The sequence below is a fragment of the Fukomys damarensis genome, unplaced genomic scaffold (assembly GCF_012274545.1).
Source record: "Fukomys damarensis isolate Sample0158 unplaced genomic scaffold, DMR_v1.0_HiC HiC_scaffold_31, whole genome shotgun sequence".
Classification (NCBI taxonomy): Eukaryota; Metazoa; Chordata; class Mammalia; order Rodentia; family Bathyergidae; genus Fukomys; species Fukomys damarensis.
In genome coordinates, this window is record NW_022900943.1 from 8,846,122 (window position 1) to 8,871,167 (window position 25,046).

The following is a 25,046-nucleotide window of genomic DNA, read 5'->3' on the forward strand; positions in this document are numbered from 1 at the left end:
CCTTTTTGCCAGCAGGCTGCTTTCGCCCCCACAAGTGTCACCCACACCGGGTCACTTCCACTGCCACCTCATCAGCTGAATGGATGGCGCTGTCCCTCCCTGTGTTGGAGGACAGCACACCTCTCTAGGGTTTGCACTCCTTCACCTGTCTGCATCACAACGAGGGCAACTGAGAACTAAAATGTTGCGTGGTTTGCTTTTGTATGAAATATTTTGGATATTTTACTTCAACAGGAAGGAGTCTATCAAATCATAGAAGGAACATTCAGCTAATTGTAAGGAGCCATGTATGAAAGAAGTGTTCTATATCACCTGCTTCCCCCCAGGAAAGTTCACTTAGTCCCCATGAGCACACAAAGGCCACCTCTGGGGATGATGTGCAGCCCACGAATCCTTGCCAAGCTGGACTCTCGAGAAAACCGAATCTGAAATGGAAAGTTATTGTACAGAGAAAGGCACAATCAAAGCTTGGAATGTGTTGAAGATTTATTTTAGTTTTATTTTTAGAATGGCTCCTCTGAGATCCTAACAATGGAAACTATCAGAATACAGAAAAATCTAATTGAAGAAAAGCCATTCTCACCTAAACCCTGAAAATGCACTGCAGAAAAAACAAAGGGCTGATTCCTACCCCGAGGGAAGAGAAAGACTTACCTAAAAGTCATGTTTCTGTGATTATAATTAAGATAAAGCAATTATTGGAAGTCTCGTATGTGTTTATCTATATGAGGAAGACAGGCAACTTTTGTCCACTTACGGGCCTGTAATTTGTCCAGCGTCCATGCATCACACCACCGATGACTGTGATGTGAAGATGGACTTTTCCCCACAGGACCATGTGCTGCAAGTAATGTGTATCGTGTGGCCTTGCGGACCAAGGCAGTGGCCAAGGGACCACAGAAGCCCTTGCCGTGTGTCTCAGAAAGCCTCGTCGAGCTCAGCAAATCAGAACTTTTGGGTGCAGCTCTGTGTTTTGGCAGCATTTTCTGGATGGTGAGAAGCAAAGAAAAGCCAAGCTTCACCACATGTTCAGCTCAGGAGGGTGCCCACTAAGGCGGCGTGTGATGCTTCAACTACGCAAATTAAGGAGAGGTGATCTGATCAACCAAATTATGGCAAATATCGCCACTCATTTACTGGTCATTCATCAATAATATTCTTTTTTGTTTTTCTCTTGTTTTGTGGTTTTTAGATACCATTTTATCATCAACATTTATCATCCACTATGTGTTATTCATTTTGCTAATTTAAAATGTATTTGAGACATGTTGGATACAAAGCAAAATCTCTGGTTTTATAGACCTTACATCCTGGCAGGAAGAGACATTAAATAAATTATATTATAAAATAATAGTTATTATGGAAAAATAGAATATGGCAGGATCATAAACATTCCTCTTTTATTCTTTCTGTTTATCCTAGATCTCACTTATATTTCAGCTCCCCAATGAACACCCACTTCAGTGTGTGTTTATTCCACGATATGCTTGTTACCTACTTACAGTTGTGTTGTTCATCACGTATGTATTCATTATCTAGCAACGAGTTATTTCCCCAGAAATTGCCGTCTTAGATAACAGTAAACATTTACTCTTCTCCTCGTTGCTTTGTGTTGAGGCTTCAGGCAGGGTGGTCTTGACTTGAAGTCATAGGCAGCCATCAAGCTGTCACCTAGGGCTGCAGCTCCTTGCTCTTTACCATCATGGAGGCTGCTTGGCGGCAAATTAATAATGCCTCTTGCCAGGTGAATAATCGCCCCCTTCCTGGGCCTTTCCTAGGGTGTGTGGCTGTCCTCAAATGTTACAGCTGTCTTCCTGCAGAACAAGGGACACACAGTAGAACACAGTGGAATTTGCTCTGTTTTCTAATTTGGCATCAGGGGTAAACAGCATCTCCTCTCTCCTATTCTGTGTATTAGAAATTAGCTCATCTCTCTGGCTGACATGCCAAGGAAAAGAATTAAACTACACCTGCAGAAAACAATGGCACAGAATATGTCTGTGCATTTTAAAAATCATCACAGTATATTTTCTACATTATACTTGGCTCAGTTAGTACTCATCATGGAATAATGCTATTAAAATGTTTAAATATTTCCTACATTCAGGCTTTTGTTAACAATTTTAACAATTTGGTAAGTCTTTAAGATTTTTTCATAGTTAATTTATCAACTATAAGAAACAGTCATTTTACCTTTTTTCTATTTTAATCTCAGCTCATTTTTTTTCTGAGATTCTCTGCAATGAACTAGAACTTGGAATTTTGTAACAAAGGATAGAAGCAATAGGATAACATTGTTGGGGATGTTATTGTTTTTACTATCGTTTATGTTAATGTTCAAGAAGGTGCTTACTGGACAAAAGTATTTCTAAAAATTACCAATTATAATTGAAGTCTCTGATAATCTCCAAAAATATATATTTCTCAGTTACAGGAGAAAAAAGTTAGAAAGCATGAATAATAATATTAAAGTAAGATGTTCAATTGTAATAATGCTCATATGATTTTAATATGATCTAATGAAATGAATATACCCTTATGAAAACACCCTGATACATCAACTGTAAAGACAAACAATTCCACACTTTGTAACTAGGGGGTTACTTCTGTCTCCATCTGCTATCTCTATTTTGTTACTGCAATTATATACTTTTGCTTTATGGTAGATGGGAGGAAAAACCAAATCAAAGTTATTAAATCATTGCATGAGAAGAGGAGAACAAGAATAAATGTGTTTTAGACAGAGAGAAGGTAGGAGCGGCAAGCCAGGGTACCTAAGCTTGCAATATTTTAACCATTTTAGGGACAGAGGTTACCGAGCAAGAATAGGAACTGAACCCAGGCCATGTGCCATGAGCTACATCATCAGGCCTTTTAAAATGTTTGATTCTTTTGTTGTTGTTTATGTTTCAAGACAGGGTCTTCCTAAATTGCTTTGTTGCCCGGGTTGGACTCAACCTTGAGACCCTTCTGTCAGCCTCCCCAACACCAGGATTACAGATCCTCCTGTCAGTTCCCCAGGGCACTGGGATTACAGATCCTCCTGTCAGCCTCCCAGAGAGCTGGGATTACAGACGTGCATCACTACGCCCAGGTGGAAAGAAGTTTTAGCAAAAAAGGTGACAGAAAGACTTCTGAGTTAATGTCTTGCAAATGTCAGTGGACAGATTTTAGTGTTTCAAGATTTCTCACAAAATATATTCTCTTGGCCTCTCCCAAACCATGACCACTTCTCACATGTATGTTTAAAATAGCAATTTTAATGACCCTTTTTAAAAATTAAATTATTGGGCCAGGGATTTGGCTCAGTGGTTCTACCGCCTGCCTCACAAGCGCAAGGGCCTGAGTTGGATCCCTGGTACCAAAATAAATAAATAAATAAAACAAAATAAAATAAAAATTGAATTGAAGAAAAACTATAAAATTAATTCCAATGAAAAGTAAAGTATTATTTTAATCATGCATATATATTGAAATTATCACATCATATATATGTCTAATTTACATTAATTATGAAAAATAACCAATATAGTAAAATATATTTTAATTGCTACTATATTAAGAGCTTTTTTCAAATTTGATTCACTGAAAGAGAAACATATTGAAAAAATTTATTTTCAAGTACTTAAAAGTGAATATCTCTTACTTCCCTCATACAAGTATGAAATTTGCAAATCTTCCCCCCAAACTAAAAGTTTATTCTAACTGCACTTTCTTTTTTGATCATCTGATTCATTCCTGTGGCTTGAAATTATGTCTCCTACTAAGAGCGCACCCCTCCACCTTGTAGTTCATATGTTAGTAAAGACTTTGTTTCAATTCCAAATCCATTTATCCAGGTTGCTGTCTGGCTGGCTGTGTCTCATTCATTTCAGATGATCTGTTTATTCCCTGAGTATTATATAACTAGTACATAATATTTCTTCTTTCTTTTTTGTTGTTTATTTAATTTTCTTTTGCTAGCTCTTGCTGTGTAGAACTCACTCTGTAGCCCTAACTGGCCTTCATCCCTCAGTTACCCTTCTGCCTCAGCCTCCCCTGGGCTGGGAGTAAGAGTTTATGCCACCACACCTGGTCATTTTCTCATTCTTTAAAGTTTTTCACATTGCTTGTTTTCCTTCTAGCATTAGTACTATCTGGGTTTTACTGACATTTTTATCATACTGATCTTGAGTTTAATAAAATGGAAGCATCAGAAGAATAGATAGTATATTGACATTATTTTTGCCTTCTCATCACCTAACAAAATAATTATCCCCAAAATATTTTTAAAACATTTTTTAAATGACAGAGCTGAGTTGGTTTGAAGAAATGATGTCCTCAGTTAATTCTATGGAACCAACAAGCTCTAGAGAGTACAATTAGAAATATTTACCTGAAAAAGTAATGTACAAAAGATATCCTTAGAAAACTTTCATACAATCATTTAAAATCTCTAGAACAATTAAAAATAGTTTGTAAAAGGCATTTATATTTATCCGCACTTTTACTATTTTTGACTCTTCTTTTTTTTATGTCAATCCAAGTTTATGTCTCAGTATCACAGCCCCTCTTGTTTGAAAGACTTCCTTCGACATTTCTGGTAGCACACAGGTGATGGTTTAGTGTTTCTGAAATGTACTTTGTCTTTGTTTTTAAAACACGTTTTCACAGAGGATAGGATTGTGGATTGATGATTATGGATTGGTGTTTTCTTTTAATATGCTCATGATGTTACTAAACGTTTGTAGATTTGTATTTTTCTGAAAAGAATTTTGGTGTAATTATTTTGTTATTGCTGTCTTTATGTATATAAGCTGTCTTTTTTCTATATTTCTTTCTTTTGTCTTTCACCAGTATAATTGAACTACACCTTGGTGTGTACGTATGCTTTCATATCTTTTGGGGTTTTTTTGTTGTTGTTGTCATTGTTATTGTTGTTTTCCCTGCTTAGAGTCCTCCAAGTTTCTTGATACTACTATGTGCTCCCTTTCATTAATTTTGGAAAATGTTCAGCCATTATCTCTTGATATGCATGTTATATGTATGTATTAGCCTTGTTCTTTGCAGGTTCCTCTTTGCAACTGGAAGACACGGCTCTTAAATCATTTGATATTTTTCTACAATTCCTGATGATATGCTCAGGGGTTTGTTTGTTTGTTTGTTTGTTTTTCTCCAATTTTTGTATTTAGAATTTTCTTTCACTTTTTTTTCCCCTGAGTGGCTCAATTTGAGTAAATTATGCTAACATATCCTTGACTCTTTTATCATCCAGGCCATCCTGCCTTTTGTGTTTCCCAGTGTCCTGTCACATCTAGGCCATCCTAGCAAAAATCTGCTGGTGCCGGAAGGGCTGACGTACAATGCTTCACGTCACTGGGGGGTCTGACGTGCAGTGAGTGGAACTGCTCTCCCGGACATGAGGCCTGAATCTCTGTGATTGACAGGTCCCACACACTAGCTCAGCCGCTTTGCTGAACTCCTGCCTCAATGCCTAGCGTCCTTTGAAGAAATTCTTCAATTGGTATTATATTATATTTTCAAAATTTCCACTTGACATTTTCATCTCTCTGCTGAAATCTATCTTCCATTAAAACTTCACCAAATTTCTAGATCTTTTATAAATTTCACTCTTTTTTTTGTTTTGTTTTGGTGCCGGGGATTGAACTCAGGACTTTGCGTTTGCGAGGCAGTCACGGCGCCACTAAGCTAAATCCCTGACCTTCACATATTTATTTTAATCTATGCAATAAAGCCAACATCTAGGTTAGGGTGGGCGAACCTTTGAGAGACTGAGTGCCCAAAATGAAACCCAAAACTCACTGATTTATCTCCAAGCGCCAACATCGCAATTAAACCTGAATACTAAGATTTTAGTTTAGCAGAAACAACTGCTATCTGATGCTTGGCTGCTGGGGCAACTTGGCTTTGGTGCCGACAGGGGGCTCTGTGTGCCCGCTGCAGCACAGGTGCCATGGGTTCACCACCCCGGATCTAGGTCATCTTTGAATTTTATTCTTTATTCTTTTATTGTCTTATCTCTTTGCTCTCTTTCCATTATGTTTTATTAGTTTTAATAAATATGGGATCTGTGTGTAGACCAGCAGGTAAATAATTTTTCAGCCAGAAATGGATCTAGCCATTGTTCTTTTAATGGGTTTTTTAAGCTGTTAGTGTGAAAGTTTAAGATCATCTGTTCAAGTAAAGCTAATCTGCCAGCCCACATTTGATCTTCAGTAATTACTTTGAATTTTCAGGCTTTATTCATTTACATAATAGAAATCCCTTCGTTCCATGCTTGTCCTGTTTGGATTTCTGGCTAGCAATTTACTCTATAATATCAGGTACCTAATGAACTTTAGAAAAGTTGTACTTTATGGTCTTCTGTATTTGTTTGTTTTGGCTTTTTATCCCATTGTTCAGTTACAAGCTACATTCCTTGCCAGCTTCTAGATCCTAGTTTAAAGAAGAAAGCCCATGACATTTATTTATGGATAATTTAAAAAAATAAACAGCTTTATTGATCTAAAATTACTATACTAAAAATACTATACAATTTACTCACTTAAAGTGCAGATTCAGCAGCTTTTACCACATCGACAGTTGTGCAACTGTGACCACCATCAAATTTAGATTATATGTATTATCCCAAAACAAAATAGTGTACCCCTAGCTATCAGCTGCCAATCCATCTTCAATCTAGACAGCCACCGAGCCTCTCTCTATCTTAGTAGATTTTCATGTTTGGGAAATGTATTTATTTATTTATTTTCATTCATTCATGTATTTATTCAAAATAGACCATCCTCATAGCAACAATAAAGATCTTAACGTATCCAAAGAAATGGAAATCCTTCGAAGTGAGCTCTCATACCATATTTGGGTATAATCCATTTAAAAAACTTCTCATTGTGTAAAAAATAATATTAATTATTGCCACATTTAGATCAGCTTTCAACTGTCTTAGTTTGCTGTTGCCCCTTCAAACCAGCTTCCTTTGAATTAGAACCACAAAATGCCTTTCATCATGCCTCTTATATTTGGATCACTCAAAGACAAGTGACAAGAATGACATTCATGCTGGGAGAATTACCGAACACAGTGGAACTCATCAAAATCTAATGATCCCTCCTCCTCTTTTGTGGAAAACTTCATCTTCTTGTCATTCTTACATTATACTGTTATACATCAATATTTCTGTGGAAAGGTTTCAAATAACTTTGAAAATAAGTTTTGTGTTCATAATATTCAGGTCTGTTACTGCACTCTACTGACATCTATATACTTTTATTTTTTCAACATTAAAAATTGAAATCTAGATCTGTGGATGTACAACTCTGTTCTCTGTATGCATCTAAGCTCTTTTTCTTGAGAAATAATTTTACTGTTGAAATTTAATATAAATTTATTGACGTGGTGTTAAGTGCCTTGAAAAAAGAGCATATACCACATATTGGTTATTTTCTCTTTTCTTTATTAAACTAATTAAGCATTTGGAGTTTCAAATTGGTGCTTCCTATTTTAGACCTCCTAGTGGCTTAAGAATCTTATAAATAGTCTCAAGGCTGGGTCATTAAATCCATCTAAAAATGCCCTGAATAACATTACTTAAGAGTCACTTATAAACTTCAGAAGTTTTGCAAAATTATGGAATATCCATTATTTTTAATTTTACATCTAAGTGAAATGTATTGTTTCTTTAATAGCCTTTAAAGATTTTCAAAGGACTGAATATTTTATGTATTTAATATATATTTGTCAAAACCTTGTATCTTCAGCTTTAGCTCATGCAATTATAGAAAATTAGGTCCTAATTAAATGCTAAAGTTAATCCTCACAGCCAAACCAACCATCAAACAAATTTTCTGTCAGAAAGACTGACTTCATATATAAGTAAGTTTGTATGACCGTATATCATCCAGCCTGAATCATTCTGATAGGTAACTGAGATTCTAGATGTGGCTCAGTAGCAGAACCCATACCTAGAATTTATAAAGCCCTGGATCCCATCCATCCCTAGCACAAAAAAAAAAAAAAAAAACTTTTCAAGAAAGGAAGGTTGGTGCTTAGCTGGAGAATCAGCACCATGAATCAGTTTTCAGCTAGAATGCACAAAAAGTATGGTGCCATGAAGCAGTAATTCTTTTTTTTATTTTCATTATACCCAGAGTAATATTTCAGAGTGAACTTTAAAGCTGCTGGGTGTTAAGTTTATATTTTGTAAACTGGGAGGTGGACCTTTGTGAAAAGATAAATTGGGAAAGGAAAGAACAAAGCAAAGTCCAGGTACTACTACAGTTATCTCAAATTTTAATTTTATATGAATTATAAATGGATGCATATGGGTGCAGAGGAGTTGGACACGATTTCTTTAAAGTAATGGCTTCTGTGTCCCAACTAAAAGTCTTTGTTTACCTGTGAGATTATGGTAAATCTAGTGAAGACTGATAATGACTCAAGGTCAATACATTCTACCTCTTTTTAGATCCAACTCCACTGAAAAGTAGGGCAATAACTCAGGACTTCCTGGGGGCCAAACAATACTGTCTGACTCAGAGATACCTTATGGATTTCGTATTATCATTAGCCCTGTGTGAATGAAGTAAGCTGACATTTAGACATAAAAACATGATCAAACTAATTCATCCAGTAAGTGCTGAAATCCAGGGTACAGCCAGTCATACCTCAGTACTCAACTACTCTGAAATTCATCAAAATTTTAACTCATGTATTTTTATATGATAACTTTTCCCAAGTACTCTTTATTTGTTTGGTGCTCAGTGAACAAGCTAGAAATTGTCAGTGTTGGGCATCTTGTGACTCACTATCATTTCCAGCTAAAACAAGGCAAGGACCAAAGTGCCACTGTAATTTGTTGCTCGAACCCAGTCTAGTGGAGTCTTCCAAGAGTCGGCCATGCTCACACCAACCCAGAGCTCAGCCTTGCTGTGGATATCAGATTGAGGATGTGCAGTGCAGGGCATTCCTGACTTTAATGCATGTGTGAGCCACATAGAGAATTTTTTTTAAAAAATAAAGATTTAGTTTCAGGAGATTTTAGACAAGGTTAGATTCTGTGTCTACCCCGTTCCACGATGCTATGTTGCTTGGCCCAGGTTCTAACTGTAAGTGGCTCTGTGGTTCTCACTCTTGAATTCACAATAGAACCACTACTACAACTTGAGGATGAGGCACAGGCAACAGAATTTGGTAAAGATCCCAAGTTGGGAAGTGCTACTCTGTATAACAGCCAAAATGAAAAATCACAGTTTAATTTTCATATGTGAAAAAGTGTAATAATTGTTGATCAGAAGGCAAAAACTGGAAGATTTTTCTTAAAATTTATCCAGGGAGTTTGAAAAAAAATGGAAAGAAATGATAGATGTAGTAAGATTAAAGCCCACCTTGTTGATCTACATTCTCACCTGCTCTCTTTGCTGTAGACATAATAATGTGCACCCTGCCCACAGGAGTGCATGCAATGAGTGATGAGGATACACAGTGAGTGTTCAGATTTAAAGAGTGTGTCACAATAAAAGCCACATTGCTGTTCATTTACCTCAAAATACTGTCTCTTGCTTCGGAAACACTTATTCACTGTTCTTGCCATTTTCTGAAGCAGTTCTACAAGTCCTTGTCTGTATCTTCAGGAGCTGTGATCAAAAATATGATGAACACCATGCAATGAAAAGGCAGGCTCCTACAACATTATACTGTGTCTGCATCTACCTTACTCATTGGATCTGGTGCTATGTGCTCTCTGGCTCTTACTCAAATTTAAAATGGCCACAAAAGGTAAACATCTTGAATCAGTTGGTGACTTTGCGACAGCCATGACAGTGCAGCTAAAGACACAAAACAGGACTACCAAACTTCTTCCAGAAGGGACAAGAATGATGGGGTGATGGGGCTTACTGGCAATGTGTTGTTACTGTAATGATTTTTAAAATTTAAATACTCACTACAATTTTGATCACACTGTCAGGGTGGGAGGGTTTAATGAAAAAATGTGTTAGGAAGAGTATGCAGGTTAGGTGATTCTGTATAGCCTCCTCCTTGCATGGGGAAGCACATGGGTAGGACATTCTTTGTGATTGCATTTTCATTCTCTGTGGTGTTTTGAGATTCTTAAGTTTTATGTCTCTCTCCTAAAAACCTATATGTCAAAATAAGACTTCAGAGGTCTTCTGAAGATGTTCTGTTGAGTGAAAGAATTCAGCAAATTCTTATTCCTACAAACTGCACTGTTATTCATTGAACAGATATTTACTATAATCAAGCAATATTTTCTGTCAGACAGTATTCTAGGAAATCAAACATGTAAGATACTGTTCTAATCCTCAAAAGGCTCATTGTCTAGTTAGAGAAGAAAGGAAAGTGAAAAGGTACTTCCCGTAAGTAGGCAAGCAAGTGTGCTGAGAAGGCTTAGAAAAGATATCAGAGCCCTTCGAGAGAAACATAGGAAACATATCCAGAAGTTAACAGAATAATTAGGTCTCAATTCAGAGATGAAGTAGAGCTTCAGTGAAATGAAACAGCTATGGAAAAAAGATGAAATTTCTCTGTGCCTGTGAGTTGTTAATCCTAAAGCCAAAACCCTGCCTTGGGTTATGCGTAGCTAGTTGCTATGTGAATTTTATTTACTGTCCACATGTGTCAAGCATCAGTTTATTTAATAGCAAAGGAGAAACATTTTCTGTAAACGTTTTGGCACCATTCGGTATAAGCCACCTGTGCACACTTCCGTAGGAAAATAAAATGGTTTTCATTAGTGGTTTTGTAATTTAAATACCTCTGGAGGCCTAAACAGTTTAGAAACAATACACTGAGGGTATAGCATCAGCACATATCTGTCAGAGATTCCATAAAACAAATGCTCTGATTTGTAAAACAGAGAAAATGAGAACAACGTCTGCATTTTCTCTGCCAGGTGAATGTGGTGAGCAATCCTTCTTCTACCTTCCAGTAGGAAAAGCTGCTTTCATAACATAATCAGAGGCAAATGTTCCCAGAAATGATAATTTCTAAAGTTCTATTATCCAGGAAATTCTATTTACAGAACAATTAGAATATGGGCTCTCTCTTCACAAATACCAAGACAATCTGGAGGGTATGGGAAGTCTGTGACTGTCTTTCAATTTTCCATGTGTTCTAAGAATTATGCTGTACTTAGCTACATTTATTTTCATATCAATATATCCTTTCTGAGTTCAAGGTGAAATTTCTCACCTATGTGATACAATCACCAAAGATGGCAGCTTACGTTATAACCAGGCACTTGGTCTCCAAAGCTAGAGAGAGAAAATATATTTTTCTTTTGTAAGCTAAGAAAGTTAGGTGTAGAATGCTAATTTATGTGAGGAGTTAGGTCAGTTTTCTAAATAAGTGAGATCAAATCAGTCTCTAGTTCTCATCAAAACATCTACTTTTACTCACTGTTCAAAAATTTAACCATGTTACAGTGTGTAATTATTTAAAATGGTCATTCTGTTTCCTTCTAGGGAGTAACTAAATTATAGAAGTATTTAAGTCATCCAATTCATTTTCCCAAAGCAGTTTAGTGTGCCCTGGTGCTCAGGGACTACTGTAGTTGCATTATGACCACCACCACCCCCCCTGCGATGTCTGGGTGTCAATCTCAGAACCTGTGAATGTATCATCTTCAGTAGCAAACGATCTTGCAGATGCAATCATCAAAGAATTGGTCTAACAATGAGGAAAGTACCCGGGATTTCTCAGGTGGGGCCCATATCATCATAATCTTCATTAGAGAGACAGGTAGAACCAAGGTTAGCAGGAGGGGCAAGGACAGAAGCGAGAGATGACGTAGTAGTCGCAGAACAGGAAGCTACAGGAAGAAAGTCAAGGAAGGGAATGGTCTCAGAATGTCCTGAGGAAAATGGCTTTGCTGATACTTGGACTTCCTTGCAGTGAGCCTGATGTTGGATGCCAGACCTCCAGAACCGTAAGATCATAAAACTGCATTCTTTTCAGCCACTAAGTTTGGAGTAATTCACTATATCAGTAATAGGAAATTAACAGTGTACAACAGGCACTCGATTTGTTTTAAGTGATGTGAATGAATGAATTTAAATTCAGATCCCTAACCAAAAAGAGCAAGGGAAGAATAGCAGTAAGTTTTAGTGTAGCTGATTATAATTGTCGTTATAATTGCCATTTCTGCAACAGAAAAGATAAAGGGATTCTCTGAGTCTCTCCCTAGTTTTTAGTTGGCTTCCCACTGAGATGTGTAAAAATAGAGCTCACCCATCACTTTTTTTTCAAGAGACAAGGGACAGACATGTACACAAAGCCTTGAGTGTTTAATGTGGAACAAGGAAAGCAGGAAGACCCATCAACATGAACTTGATGGTTTTCTCTATGGATGAAGTCGGAATTCAAAATCTTGTTTTAAGCAGACAAATCCTTCATAGCTGAATAAGGAGTAAAAGTGCAATTATTTTCAAACTGTAAAATGTCGGAAGTGTGAGTTGTATCATTGTAAGAAATGCAGCTCATTTGAATGAAACAAAAACCTTGAAAGTGAAGAGTAACAGCTTTTTTCAAAATTCCATTGTTCCAATTTGTCAACTTTATTACTAAAGTTGAAATGTTACTAGCGAGTTTGCATAGTGTTTATGAAATACTGTATTTTTGGTTAGTGTAACTGTATTTTGTTCATTGTGGATTTCTGAACCATCCTCATTAAAGGCTCTAATTTAAGGAGACATAGGATCCATTGGCATTTAAAAATTATTAATTCTGCTGTGTGAGTAAAAGATTATCTCCCCACTTTTCTATTTCATGATGGCAGCTGCCTTGTCCTTTTTTTCACAGTCAGCACAAAACCAGAACATTATGTGCTTTTCCTACACCTACACCTGTGAGGAGAGACAGTTTCTCTGATAGTCCCTTAGGGTCCAGTGCCAATTATGGTGCTTTCTGTAATGAAAGCCATAAGTTTTGAAACTTGAAATCATCAGAATCGAGAATTTTTGTTCTGTTATTTCAAAGCTTTTTATCAAAAATTCAAAACACAAAAGTAGAAAATAGAATACTGCAGTCTTCAACTGCATAACATTCATGGCCTAAGTTGTTTATTTTTGTGATTCCCCCTTACAAATACAGCCACCCCACGAGACACTCTGTCTTCCAGGTGTACTAAATTTAAATCAGTCTAAATGTCCTTGAAAACCCTTCAGCTAACTTTGATATGTCAGATGCAAGAATTTCTTCAAGGAAACTATTTTGGGATTAGTTAAATCAGGAAAGAAAATGCGTATATTTACCATTGTTTGAAATACTATGTACATGTTGTGTAATGGTGAAGAGGAAACAACATGTTTTACCTCACTTATTTCATAGTAAAAGTCAGTAAGTATGCCTCCCAAATTTTAGAGCCAACACATCATTATACAGTAAAGCTCTTTAACATTTTCCTACAGGGAAGTGAAATTTTGCAGAGATGGAGCTACCTCCCCGACACACTCACGCACACCTCGTGGTAACTGCCTTCTGTATTCTCCACAAACTCGAATTTTTTAGGATCCACAATTAATTGAGATTATGCAGTACTTGTCTGTGCTTACAGGAACTTTAAAATCTTCCCTTTTTATATACTTCATTTTTAAAGTATTCTTTTCGATTATTTTATTGTTAATCACAAAATTGTTCTTCCTGTTCTTTTAATTTCTCTTAACACTGAATTTGTGAGTCCTTTCGGAAGAGTGACAAACAGAATTTATTTTAAAATTTCCTATCCCTCAAGATTAGTACTGTGAGGATATCCATTATTCTACTGAAAACCTACAATTCTTGCTGTTGAGGATGAATTAAAAGCAAACCAGCCAGTAAATTTAAAATGTAAATGTAGAATAGGCTTTCCTTGTTTAACTAACAATTTACTGTAAAAGCAACAGATTGTCTAAATTTGAGGTAGCTCTACTGTGACAGCGAAAGCCCAAAGCCCATTTCTCTCCAGTCATGGTTTCCTGCAGCCCAAGGCAAGAGAAAGTGTTAAAGATACAGTGAAGCCTTGACTTAGGAACTCGGTTCCTCCCCTGGAGCTGGTTGTAACTCGGGTTGGTTCATGGAAGGCTCAGGCACAGCCTTCAAAGTCTTTCTCCTGTACACAGGCAGATCTCAGGGTCCTGGGAGAGACCATGGGCCAGCATTTCTCAGTGAAGCCCACACAGGGAGACCATGTTGTCATGTTCCTTCCAGGGCTCTTTAGGGATTAAATCTGTATCTGAGACCATCTGGAAGTAGGAGTGGCAGGCATTTGGGTCACAATTCAAATATGTGTAAGTTAAAATGAAAATTCCAGTCATGACCTAAGTTGTTCATCTGTCAGGCTGGTCGTAACTTGAGGGTCCACTGTCCCGAGCAAACGCTCACTACCAGAGCACGTAGAAGCCAGTGCTATCAGAACAAGCTAGTACTGAACTAGGAAAAAGGAAAACATTTTATTGAGGGCCAGGCATCAAGGAGAAAATAAATCTCAAACTGCCCTCATAGGTTGGTAGCAGGGAAATTCATAGGGAGGTACAGGGGAGAAGCTGCTTGTTGGTCAAATGGTGGAAAGAGGTGGTTTCTTCTTTCACGCAGGTGTAGGCAGTCACGGCGCCTTCTTACCGATCCTGTGCTGCTTGCTTGTATTTTATCTTGCAAGGGTGAGGGTTTGTGAGCTTGTGCAAAAACAGGCCCTCAGTGGAAGGAGCTGGGCTCTGCACGTGGCCATTCTTGCAAAGTGGGTTTCAGTCTCCTTTTTGGATACCGGAAGCATCTGGCCTAAGCTCTTTCTTAGCTTGCGGGGTTTGTGTTGCGGTGTCCAAGCCTCAGCTGGTGTCAGCAGTGCAGTTTCTGATTCAGTGCCTATTCGGACAGTTGCTCACCAGACTGCTAAGTTGTGGTGTTGGGGACCTCGTGCCTGCCAGGAGAAAGTGCTTCTCCAATAAGAGCTGCTTAGTAGGACCCTGCAAATAGGAATCTTGAGTGTTTGGAGTACTGGAAAGGGTTAGTAGAGACGCCATTCTAGCTTTGAATCAAAGCAGTGTTTTTAAAATCCAGCTTTTCTAGAAGGTGACAAACGTATGAGTTTCACATGCCCTGGTGTAGCACACGTGCTTGTAGTTATTAATCAAAACTGCACCTTTATGGTTTTATGGAAGAATAACAAATCCTCTTTAAAAGTGTAATAAAATCTTTTTTATATTCCGGCAAAGGATTCATTCACCTAATGCAAAAATTTAAAAGCACTGACCTTTATACTTTTGTGATCATTAGCATTAGAGAACATGTATCTCACTGTGTCTTCTGATCAAAATTTGTCATAGAAAATCTTTCTAAAGTAGAAAATTCTAAAATTTTGTGAAAAAGTATCTTTTCTCAGTATTCAGTACAGCTTCTATCAAATATGCCTGCGAAATCAATTAATTTTTCCATGTTTTCAAGCATGGCATGCTTAAAAGAATTTAGAATTAGCAGGACTCTGAATTATAGCTCAAATTTCTGTGCAATTTTAATCTATCTGTATCAGTAGTCCTCAATGATTCTGAAAGAACACGAGTAGAAGCATGTTGTAAGTCAAAGTAACAAACCCCACAGAAGACACATTTCCTTTCCCAACTTAACAGAACTTTTAATCCTCTGTGACCTTAGGAAAGTCTGGTAACCCTTAAAATCCTCAATGGAAAAGCAAGAAAAAGCTCATCATTTGGGATAACTGAGGACTAATGATCCGGCAGCCTTTTGTTACAGTTTTCATCCAGATGTCCCCCAGAGCCGCATGCTCTACCAGGTGGGCTTTAGGAGGTGCTTGGATCACGGGGGCATGGTCCTCATCAGTGAGAATTAGTCTGCAGAGGTAGCTAATGTGATGTCGGAGGGAGGGACGGCTGGGTAACCAGACGCGGCTGGGAAGACTCTGTCTCCTCCCCTCCCTGGACCTCCTCCCTCCCTCCCTCCCTCCCTCTCTGCCATCTCCCCCAGCCCTGCCCTGGGTTCTCCTCCCTGGACCTCTGCCAGATGACCTGCCCTGCAGCAAGTAGCTACGGACCGAAACCTCTCCAGATCCCTCCCCTTTAACTTGTAGGTTGTTTCCGCCTTGACAGTAAGGCCATGCTCTGGGGCACCCCTGAAGCCGACTCACCCAGCTGACCGGTGAACAAGGATGAATGACAAAAAAACACAGTTTTGTTTTGTTTTTTGTTTTACATCAGTAGGCAGAGGAGCGCCCACCCCACGCCTCTCGCTCCTCTCACCTTCATTCTCCCAGACACGGGCACAGGCAATCAAAGTAGCTCAGGATTCACCTGCTTTCCAAGGTTGGTTAGTACACGCTCTGGTAAACAACTTAACCTCAGCTGCCTGAACTTTTCCTGAGAGCCTGGGGTGTGCACTCGCCCCCGAGGGCCGCCTTCTCCTTTGTATTCAGAGGGCCCGATCGGGCCTCAGTTCTGCGGCCTCTGATAGTCTTCTAATTCATATCGGGATCGGTACACTTTATTCCTTCATTCTGTCAGCTGCTCCTACTGCACTGTCCTCGGGACAGCCACTGTCCATCAGTGTGTCCTCTAAGGATTTTTAAAAAGGGACCGAAATTGCCCTCTATGTTTCTGTGTGAACATCGACTTGGTTTACCTTGTCTCGTTAATGACATTTATTTCTCAGCACTTGTCGCCTTCACGCTAATTATGCTGATGACAAGGGCATGGATCATTAATGTTCTGTGTGGCACGTAAAATCCTCACAGCTCTATGAAGAAAGCACCGTTAATATCTAGAATTTATAAACAGTAAGACAGAGGCCAAGAGTAGCTGAAGCACTTGTCCAAGAGTGTCCACAGAATAAGTCGGAGGCCACAGAAATCTTCCCGCAAGCCTGGCTGAAAGGTCCCCAGCACTGGCTCTGTCCGGTTATTTCTGCACAGCCCACTGTAGAGAGCTCAGCCATGGATGTGGTGTGGCCTGAGGTCAAATCCTGACATTGCCATCGCCGTCTGCATTCGTGAACCTCTAGGCCTATAACGTGTGTGTGTGTGTCAGTGTGTGTCAGTGTGTGTCAGTGTCACATTTACCTTCAGGAGTTATTGGTGCACTCGGTACATATTGCTTCTTCATCATCTCAGGTGCCTTCCTCCCTGACTCCGGTCTCATTGATTTCATCTGATTCTTTTTTCCATTACATGTCTGCTGTAAATATTTGCATCCCTTGGGTGCAGCTGGTGCATGCATGGAACACCTCCTTTTCATCCCCTTCCCTCCCAGTCTGGCTGCCCCCCTCCATCCCTGATCCCCTTCACGTTTAAGGAAGATCCAGCTCCCCACTTCCCATTATCTTATAATTTGCTCTTTATTTGTAATCTGAATTTCTCGTGTAAGAGAAACCACACGATATTTTAAACTTGCACGCTTGACGCGTCATTCTTAATGTTTTTTTACTTCAGATGATTCACAGGATACCCAGGAAGAGTAAAGGAAGGAGGGTTTAGGACTTCCATTCTGGGGTCCAGGTACATCGGATGTTAAAGGACCGCCCTTAGTGCCAGGTGTTTGTTCTACTCAGCCCTGGGGCAAGGAGGCCTAATCTTATTTGCCAGAGATAAAGGGTCAAAAATGCTCAGCAAAGAGCAATAGTGTCTGGCATTTTACATTGAAAAATAGGTCCATGTGAGGAATAACAAGTTCTAGGTGCAGTGAAAGGACAGAGATTCTGTATCTAGTAGTAGAAGATAAGATGAGAAATATAGAATTTATAATCATAACTTTAAGCTAACAATGTATGCAATTGTGAAAAAAGAGCAACCATTGGTTCAGGACATTGGCTATATGTTTAAATGTGTTGGATTTCAAAGGCCTTGGGGCAGCAAAGGTGACAAAATCTATCTGACAGCCAATGCATTCACCCTATATTTCTTCCAGTTTTCTTTACAAAGAGAATCAGCATCGCATTTTATTTATTTGGTTGGGTAGAAATTGTATATTGCTAATGCATTTGGAACTACTGCCTTTAGCTTCCTTCATCTATAAATTTTTTTTTCTTCTATTTCTTTTCCTGAATCTTTTGGCCCTCGCAGTGAACATCAGGGCTTCATTTGTTTATGAATTTATTTGCAGTACTGAGGAATGAACCCAGAACCTTAGCACTGAGCCGCTTCTCCAGCTCAACACTTGCATCTTTTTTTTCTGTGTTAATTTTGAGAAGGTGTCTCACTAAATCCCTAGGTTGCCCCTGCTGGACTCAGACTTGCAGTCCTGCCTCAGCCTCCTGGGGTGCTGGGACTGCAGGGGTGCTGCCTTCAAAAGCACTGTGAGAATGACTCCTGTGACTAGTGGGGGTTGTGTGTATGGTAATAACTATGCTTTGCATCTTTAAATGAGCGCTGATGTCTTAATTTTACTGTAATTGTATTACTGTAATTTGTTCTCAGACTTGGCAAGCGCTACATTACACGTTTATCACCTCACTTGATTTTTGTATGAAGTAGGAGAGCAGTATTTACACTTAGTTTTGTCTCCTTTCTGCTTCCCACACACATTATTATAGTCTTTAAAACAGTTTAGTACCAGTCAATTAAATAATTATCACCAGAGTAAAACAATTTTATTCAGGGTCTCACCTCCAGGTTATCATAATGCTTGTTATATAGTGGGTTTCATTTAATGTTTGTTGAATTAATCATTAATGATTTTTGAAAGATTCAGCCTTTCATACAAATGAGCAGCTACTTCTTTTTTTCTTTTTCTCATGTTTGAGGAGTAGGAGCAGGCCTTCTTCTCCCACTGAGCTACAGCTATTTTATTTTCGTTCTGAGACGAAGTCTCAGGAAGTTGCCCAGGTGACACGAAAATTTGTGATCCTCCTGCCTCAGCCTCCCTCAGAGCTGGAGTGAAAGACTTGTGCCTCTGAGTCTAGCTGCATCATTTCCATGGAGCACTACAATTTGGAAGCAAAATAATGCATAGGAAATTATTCCTGTTTACTCTCAAATTCAGGTGAGGCCACTATGTCAGCAAGTTAATTTTCTATTGTTTGCCAAACAATAGATGATTTAAGGCATGTTCAATCTGTTTCAAATGCTTAGGTATTGAAGTTGCTAAGTACAGTTACTGAGAGAGGAAAGATTTATCCAGTAGTAAGTATGCTTGGGAGGACAACGTACAGAACTATCTGTGAAATATATTCAAATATTCCCACTATGAATGCATAGGTACATATGTGGGTGATATTGAGGCATCATTTTCCCTATTTTATTTCATATTGCAGAACTGATGTCAATACTGAAGTACTAATAGGGGCTCAAAGGATTGACATGAAAGAGATGTTAAACCTGAAACGGTATTAGTAATGTTTTATTCAGTATCATGAATTTGTACATATTTATGCACAACAATAACCTTGACTGGATCCTTACCATGACATTTTCCCTTTATTATTTGCCCCCTCCCTATAGCATTAAACATGTCTAGGAACCCCTAACTTCTGTCACTCTTAGAATGCACCGCTGTGTGTTTGGTCTTTGTGCCCTGATTGCACAGCCTCCTGTACCTACAGTGACCTTTACAGATTTAGTGTTTGTAAAGTTTCCAGGCTGATTGAATACCCTCTGCTTCTCTAGTACCGGGTGTATGCATATGTTCTTCTGTATAGTACATATACATTGACCTCTTTGTATTATTCTATGAAGTACAATTTATATAATTTTTTATATTTGTGGGTTTCAAGGGAAATGATGCCTCCTCTCCTCCTCCTCAAGATTTTTGTGACTATCTAATACATGTTGAATGGAAAAGTAAAGGGTTGAATGAAAAAGTAAAATATTCCCATCTTTTATCTTATGGGCTTTTCTCTGCAGAACTTAGTACCAGGGTTTCTACTTTAGAATAATGTGAAGGATCAGAGGTTCAAGGTTGGACCTCAGAATAACTTAGATTTGCTGAGTACTAATGGCCCATTCTGGGTTCTTGATGTGGGATAAGACTGTGTAGAACATTGTAGAATGTGCATGTTCAGCTGAGGAAGTGGACTACAGAAAAACTAAATCTCTCATTTCTCTATTGTAGCTTGTTTCCAAAAATCACAGAATACACATACCCAGTTCCATAAAGTTGATCCATATCCATGGGGACTTTTCAGATCGACTCTATATTTTTATTGTACATTATATTTTTTTTCTTTCTTTCTTGTGGCATTTTTAATGACCAAGAAAGAAAGAGGACAAAGCTTTCCTTGATGTGAAGAAAACAAGACTTAGTAATATATTTAACTGAAAAGAACATATATCGTGGCCTTATATAGTTAATATCTGAGATTGTGAGAGTATTGCTTTTTAGTATAATTTTGAGCTGTTTGAAAGTTATGGGAAAAGACAGAGTGACAATTTTACTATAAATTAAGAAAGTTGGAAAATGATAGTGTTGTAAGGGGAATAAGTGCAGAGCAACATGAGCTTAATATCTTTTGGGTTAACCCAGAAATTTTCTTAAATCACATACCATACAGTACTGTCTCCACAGATCAATAGCATAGAATTGCAGGCTGAACTTATTTAGAAAATTAAATTTGTTGCAAGCAGAGAAGCCAGATTTCTTTTTCATTTACTCTAAGATTCTTGTATTTTTTTTTCACAAAACTGAGTATAAATTATAGTTTAAAATGTGAGTAAAATTCTCATTCATCCGAATTACCTACACACTTCATAGGAGCCCCTCTTGCCTGAGCTTCTTCTGTCATGATTGCTTTCTTCTCAAAACACGAGCTGATCGAAGTTCACCTGCGGCTTCTGGTGAAGATTTTCAGTTGTGAAGCTCTGTGCATTTCACCTTCGATACTTCTCAGAAGTTCTGTACATTTGTGTCAATGACCTACCTCATCTTCCTATTTCTGTTACTTTCCAACTAAATAATGAACACAGAAAAATCACCAATACTTTTCCTAAACATTCAGAACCTTGGACTTCTTTTTTGTTTTTTTGGTTTTTTTTTTTGTTTGTTTGTTTCGTTTTGTTTTTAGCTTACAGTAGATTCTGAAAAAATTATTTTTCTAAAGGAGGAATTCTATTGACTTTGTGGACCACAAGTACTGTGGAAGCAACTAAAGCAAAATAAGCATGTTGGGCCGGCACATGCTCTCCTGCTGGGTACGCATGCAGCTGCCCTGAGGGAGCACTTTAGAGAAGACCCCCCCCCACCCCATGCACTCAGGGGACCTGTGCTGTTTCTCTCCTGGGAAGAAAAGTATGATTTCACTCTGAGGCAACACAATTGCATTTATCACTAATAAAATGCTTTTATTGCCTTTCATTCTCCCTTTTTAATAACACTTTTCAAAGTTGATCTTTTAGCTGCCTGGTAATCATTTCTACCTGGTAATTTATCGTAGTAAATGGAGTAGCCAACCTAAGCTCCTTAACAGTCTGTACTTTCTCTGTCATTTGAATTTATTAATACCATAAACTTCTAATCCCAGGCACACGATTATTCGATCTCATAGTCTAATTCTTTGTTTTTTCTTACCTGCTCTTTTGCTGCCTGTACTCTTTTTCTCATATTCTGTAGTCCTTCATCTCTGCAGTTCTGCTGCTTTTGCTCCATTTGACTCCCCTCTGGCCTCTTTAATTCAAAGCAATTCTTTCTGAGATACAATAAGCCAAGAAAACTTCACTGCAGTGCCCTCCTCTCTGCTCTACCACCTGTGTATTCCAGTTTCTCTACTCCTGTCCCTGTGTCTATCTAATGTCATCTCCCAGTCTTCTCATCCCTGTCCAACTGTCACCAAACCATGCTGCTTTCTTTTCTCTACAAATTCTTCCTTTTTACAGCTCTATTTTATTTAATTGGCATGTAGTAATTATACATATTTATGAAGTACAGTACAGTAATTCCATACATGCATACAGTGTATAATCAAATTGGGATAATTATCACTTGCCATCTTCTCAAATACTTATTTTTGTGCTTTGAGAATTTTCAAATTCTTCTATCTCTTTGTGAAACTCAAAAGTTTTTGTAAACTATAGACATGCTACCATGTTTTGGGATGCTAGACCTTACTCCTCCTATCTGACTTTATTTTGGTACCTGTCATCTTACCTCACTATACCTCCTCTGCTCCCCACAGCCCCCAGCCTCTGATGACCACTATTCTGTCTTCTACTTCTAAGAAGTTAACTGCCGATATGACTGGAATCCAACTATATTTGTCTCTGTTTCTAGTTTGTTTCACTTAAGCTCATCTCCAGTTCTATGTAGCCACAAATAACATTGCATTCTTTTTATGGCTCAGTGCAATTCTGTCTGGTGTACTGTGTGTACTACATCTTCTTTATCCATTGTCTTTCAGCAGGCATTTCTGCAGATCCAAATCTTGGCTATTAGCATAGTGCTGTAGTAGATATGGGAGTAACTCTTTGTGAGCTGACTTTCTTTTGAACATGGTTTGTAGTAGAATAGCTGGATCAGGTAATACATATATTTCTAGATTTCCCCTGTACCTACATACTGTTTTCCATAAGGGATATACTAATGTACATTCTCTCTAATAACATATAAAAGTTCTCCTTTCTCTAAATCCTCACGAGCACTGGTAAATATAATTGATTTCATAGCTCCCCTAAATGGGATGAGGTGATGTCTCACTGATTTTGATTTGCATCTCCCTGATTAGTCATGGTGATCACTGGTACTTTCTCTTTTGAGAAATGTCTTCTCAGGTCACTGACCTATTATTTGATCAGAGTATTTGTTTCTTTGCAGTTGAGTTGCTTGAGTTCATTATATATTCTGAATGTTAATTCCTTTTTGGGAACAGAGCAAATATTTTCTTCGACCTGCTGGTTGTCTCTATTCTTGATTTCCTTTGTTTGAAGAATCTTCATGCTTTGATCTAATCCCATTGGTCAACTTTTGATGGTATTGTCTGGCTTTTTATAATTGCATCTAAACAGTCTTGTTCAGATATCTTGTAGCTTTCTGTTTTCTTTTAATACTTTCATACCTTCAGGCCTTACTTGTAACCACTGTATTTGCTACACTTTAAGATGAGTTTTGTAAATAGTGAGAGATAAGAATCTAGTTTCATTCTTATATGATATGGTGAGCAGATTTTCTCTAATGTATATTTATAGGACATTGTTGATTATCAATTAGCTTTAATATATTTCTTTCTTTACTTTTTTCAACAAGATAATCACTGAGGTATAAAAATACTATGGAGTTTTGCATGTTGGCTTTTATATTCTGCAACTTTCCTGAATTTATCATTTCTAACAGTATTTTGATAGTGTCTTCAGGTGTTTCTCTATATGAAATTATGTTGTTTCCAAATAGAAACAACACGACTTCCTCCTTTGCTGTCTGATGCCCTTTCTGTACTTCTCCTGTCTGATTGTCCCAGCTGTAACTTCTGACACGTTAAAGAAAAGAAGTGAAAGTACATGTCTGATCCTGTTCTAGATCTTAGAGAAAATATTTTTAAATTTTTCTCATTTATTATGTTACAGAAGGAATTGGTAAATGACACCCACAGAGATGCAGAATGGAAGTAAAATAATAAAAGGTTTCTTGTGCTTGCAAAAGGCTGATCACACTAAAAGCAGTGCCAGTGATAGACCCCAAACTGGATCGCAGCTTCTTATTTTAAAGATTTTGCAGCTATGATCTCATTCAGGTAGTTACATTTCATTTCCTCAGTTCACATTACCCATGTACAAATTACAGTAACAAGACAGTTAATTTTAACCCAGATGTAGCAATTCCCTATAGTTAGGAAGTTTACCTTAAGATTCGCCTAGCTATCCTAGTGCACAGGAAGTGGGTGTTGAAGGTCAAGGATGAGGCCAGATGTCCTACTTCATGGTCAATGACTCCAGAGTCTATTAATTTTGAATTAAACAAAGCAGATTGCTGTTAGAGACAGCAGAAGTCATTTTACATTTTCCTAACATTTTGTGGGTTTTTAGATTATTTTTAAAAGTTCTATCAATTAGAATGTTGGAGGTGGGTTTAATACAGACACTCATAGATACTGTGTTAAGGGCACCTCTCTGTGTTAATGGTACATCCTTTATCCAATTGCTTTGATTTTTTGTTATGAGGCGTTTTGAATGCTATAAAATGCTTTATATCTTTCTTGTTTTCACTCATTTTAAAATGCCTTTCTGTAGTCATGTACTATTCAAATTGATCTACTGAAAACTTTTTATTCCATAAACGTGACTTTCCTCAAATTGATGCATGTAAATATTGAAGTTTATGACTATACATTGAGAAAGCAGATGGTAATATTTTTCCCTAAAAGCTGTCTTTTTGTATATTGACTCTGACATACTAATTTACCAGTGGTTATTGTTCACCTAGTAAATACGTTTTACCATAATTTTAGTTACTTTACATCATTTCAGTGTCTTTGGGTGTTTGGTGTCTTTTTGATCTGTTTTTATTACACTGATTGGAAATCTTTCTTCTAACTGATAACTATTATCATTTAAAGAACACAAATTCATGAAGAATGAGCATTCATAATGTATAAAAGTAAAAGACAACTTACAATCAGACATTTTGGGTTTTCTGCAACCTATTCACAGACACTACCATCCACCATTTGAGTTTTTTTTTTTTAATACTTAGCAGCTTGATGTTCTCTGTACAGTTAATCCTTGCTTTAATGTCCCTATAAATCTTCCTATTAATGATTCCTTTCTTGTGTGGTATTCTTTCAATGCATGTTTAATGTTCTTTTTCCTAAACTGCATGACTTACAAATATCTCTGGTAAGATTCCATTAGTAGTAATTTTTTTTTTCTTTTGGTACTGGGGATTGAACTTGGGACCATGCCCTTGTGAAGCAGGCAGAAAAAACACTGAGCTAAATCCCTGGGCACAGTAGTAAACTCTTAATACTGTATTTTTATTTTTTTGTTTCAGTTTTTTTAAATGCTTTTTTCAACTGTTCTATAAAGGACAAGAGGATACAAATTTTGAGGCTACCCTTATTTTTACTTAAGCACATAAAATATGTCACTTTACCTTTGGCTAATTTTCTTGTAATGAAAAGGTCTACTGTAGTCT

At 37.7% G+C, this 25,046-nt stretch overlaps 1 pseudogene; it reads right to left on the reverse strand.

The window, feature by feature from the left end:
- Positions 1-336: 336 nt before the first annotated feature.
- The window catches only part of LOC104866815, a 34,370-nt pseudogene continuing 9,660 nt past the window's right edge, over positions 337-25,046 (reverse strand).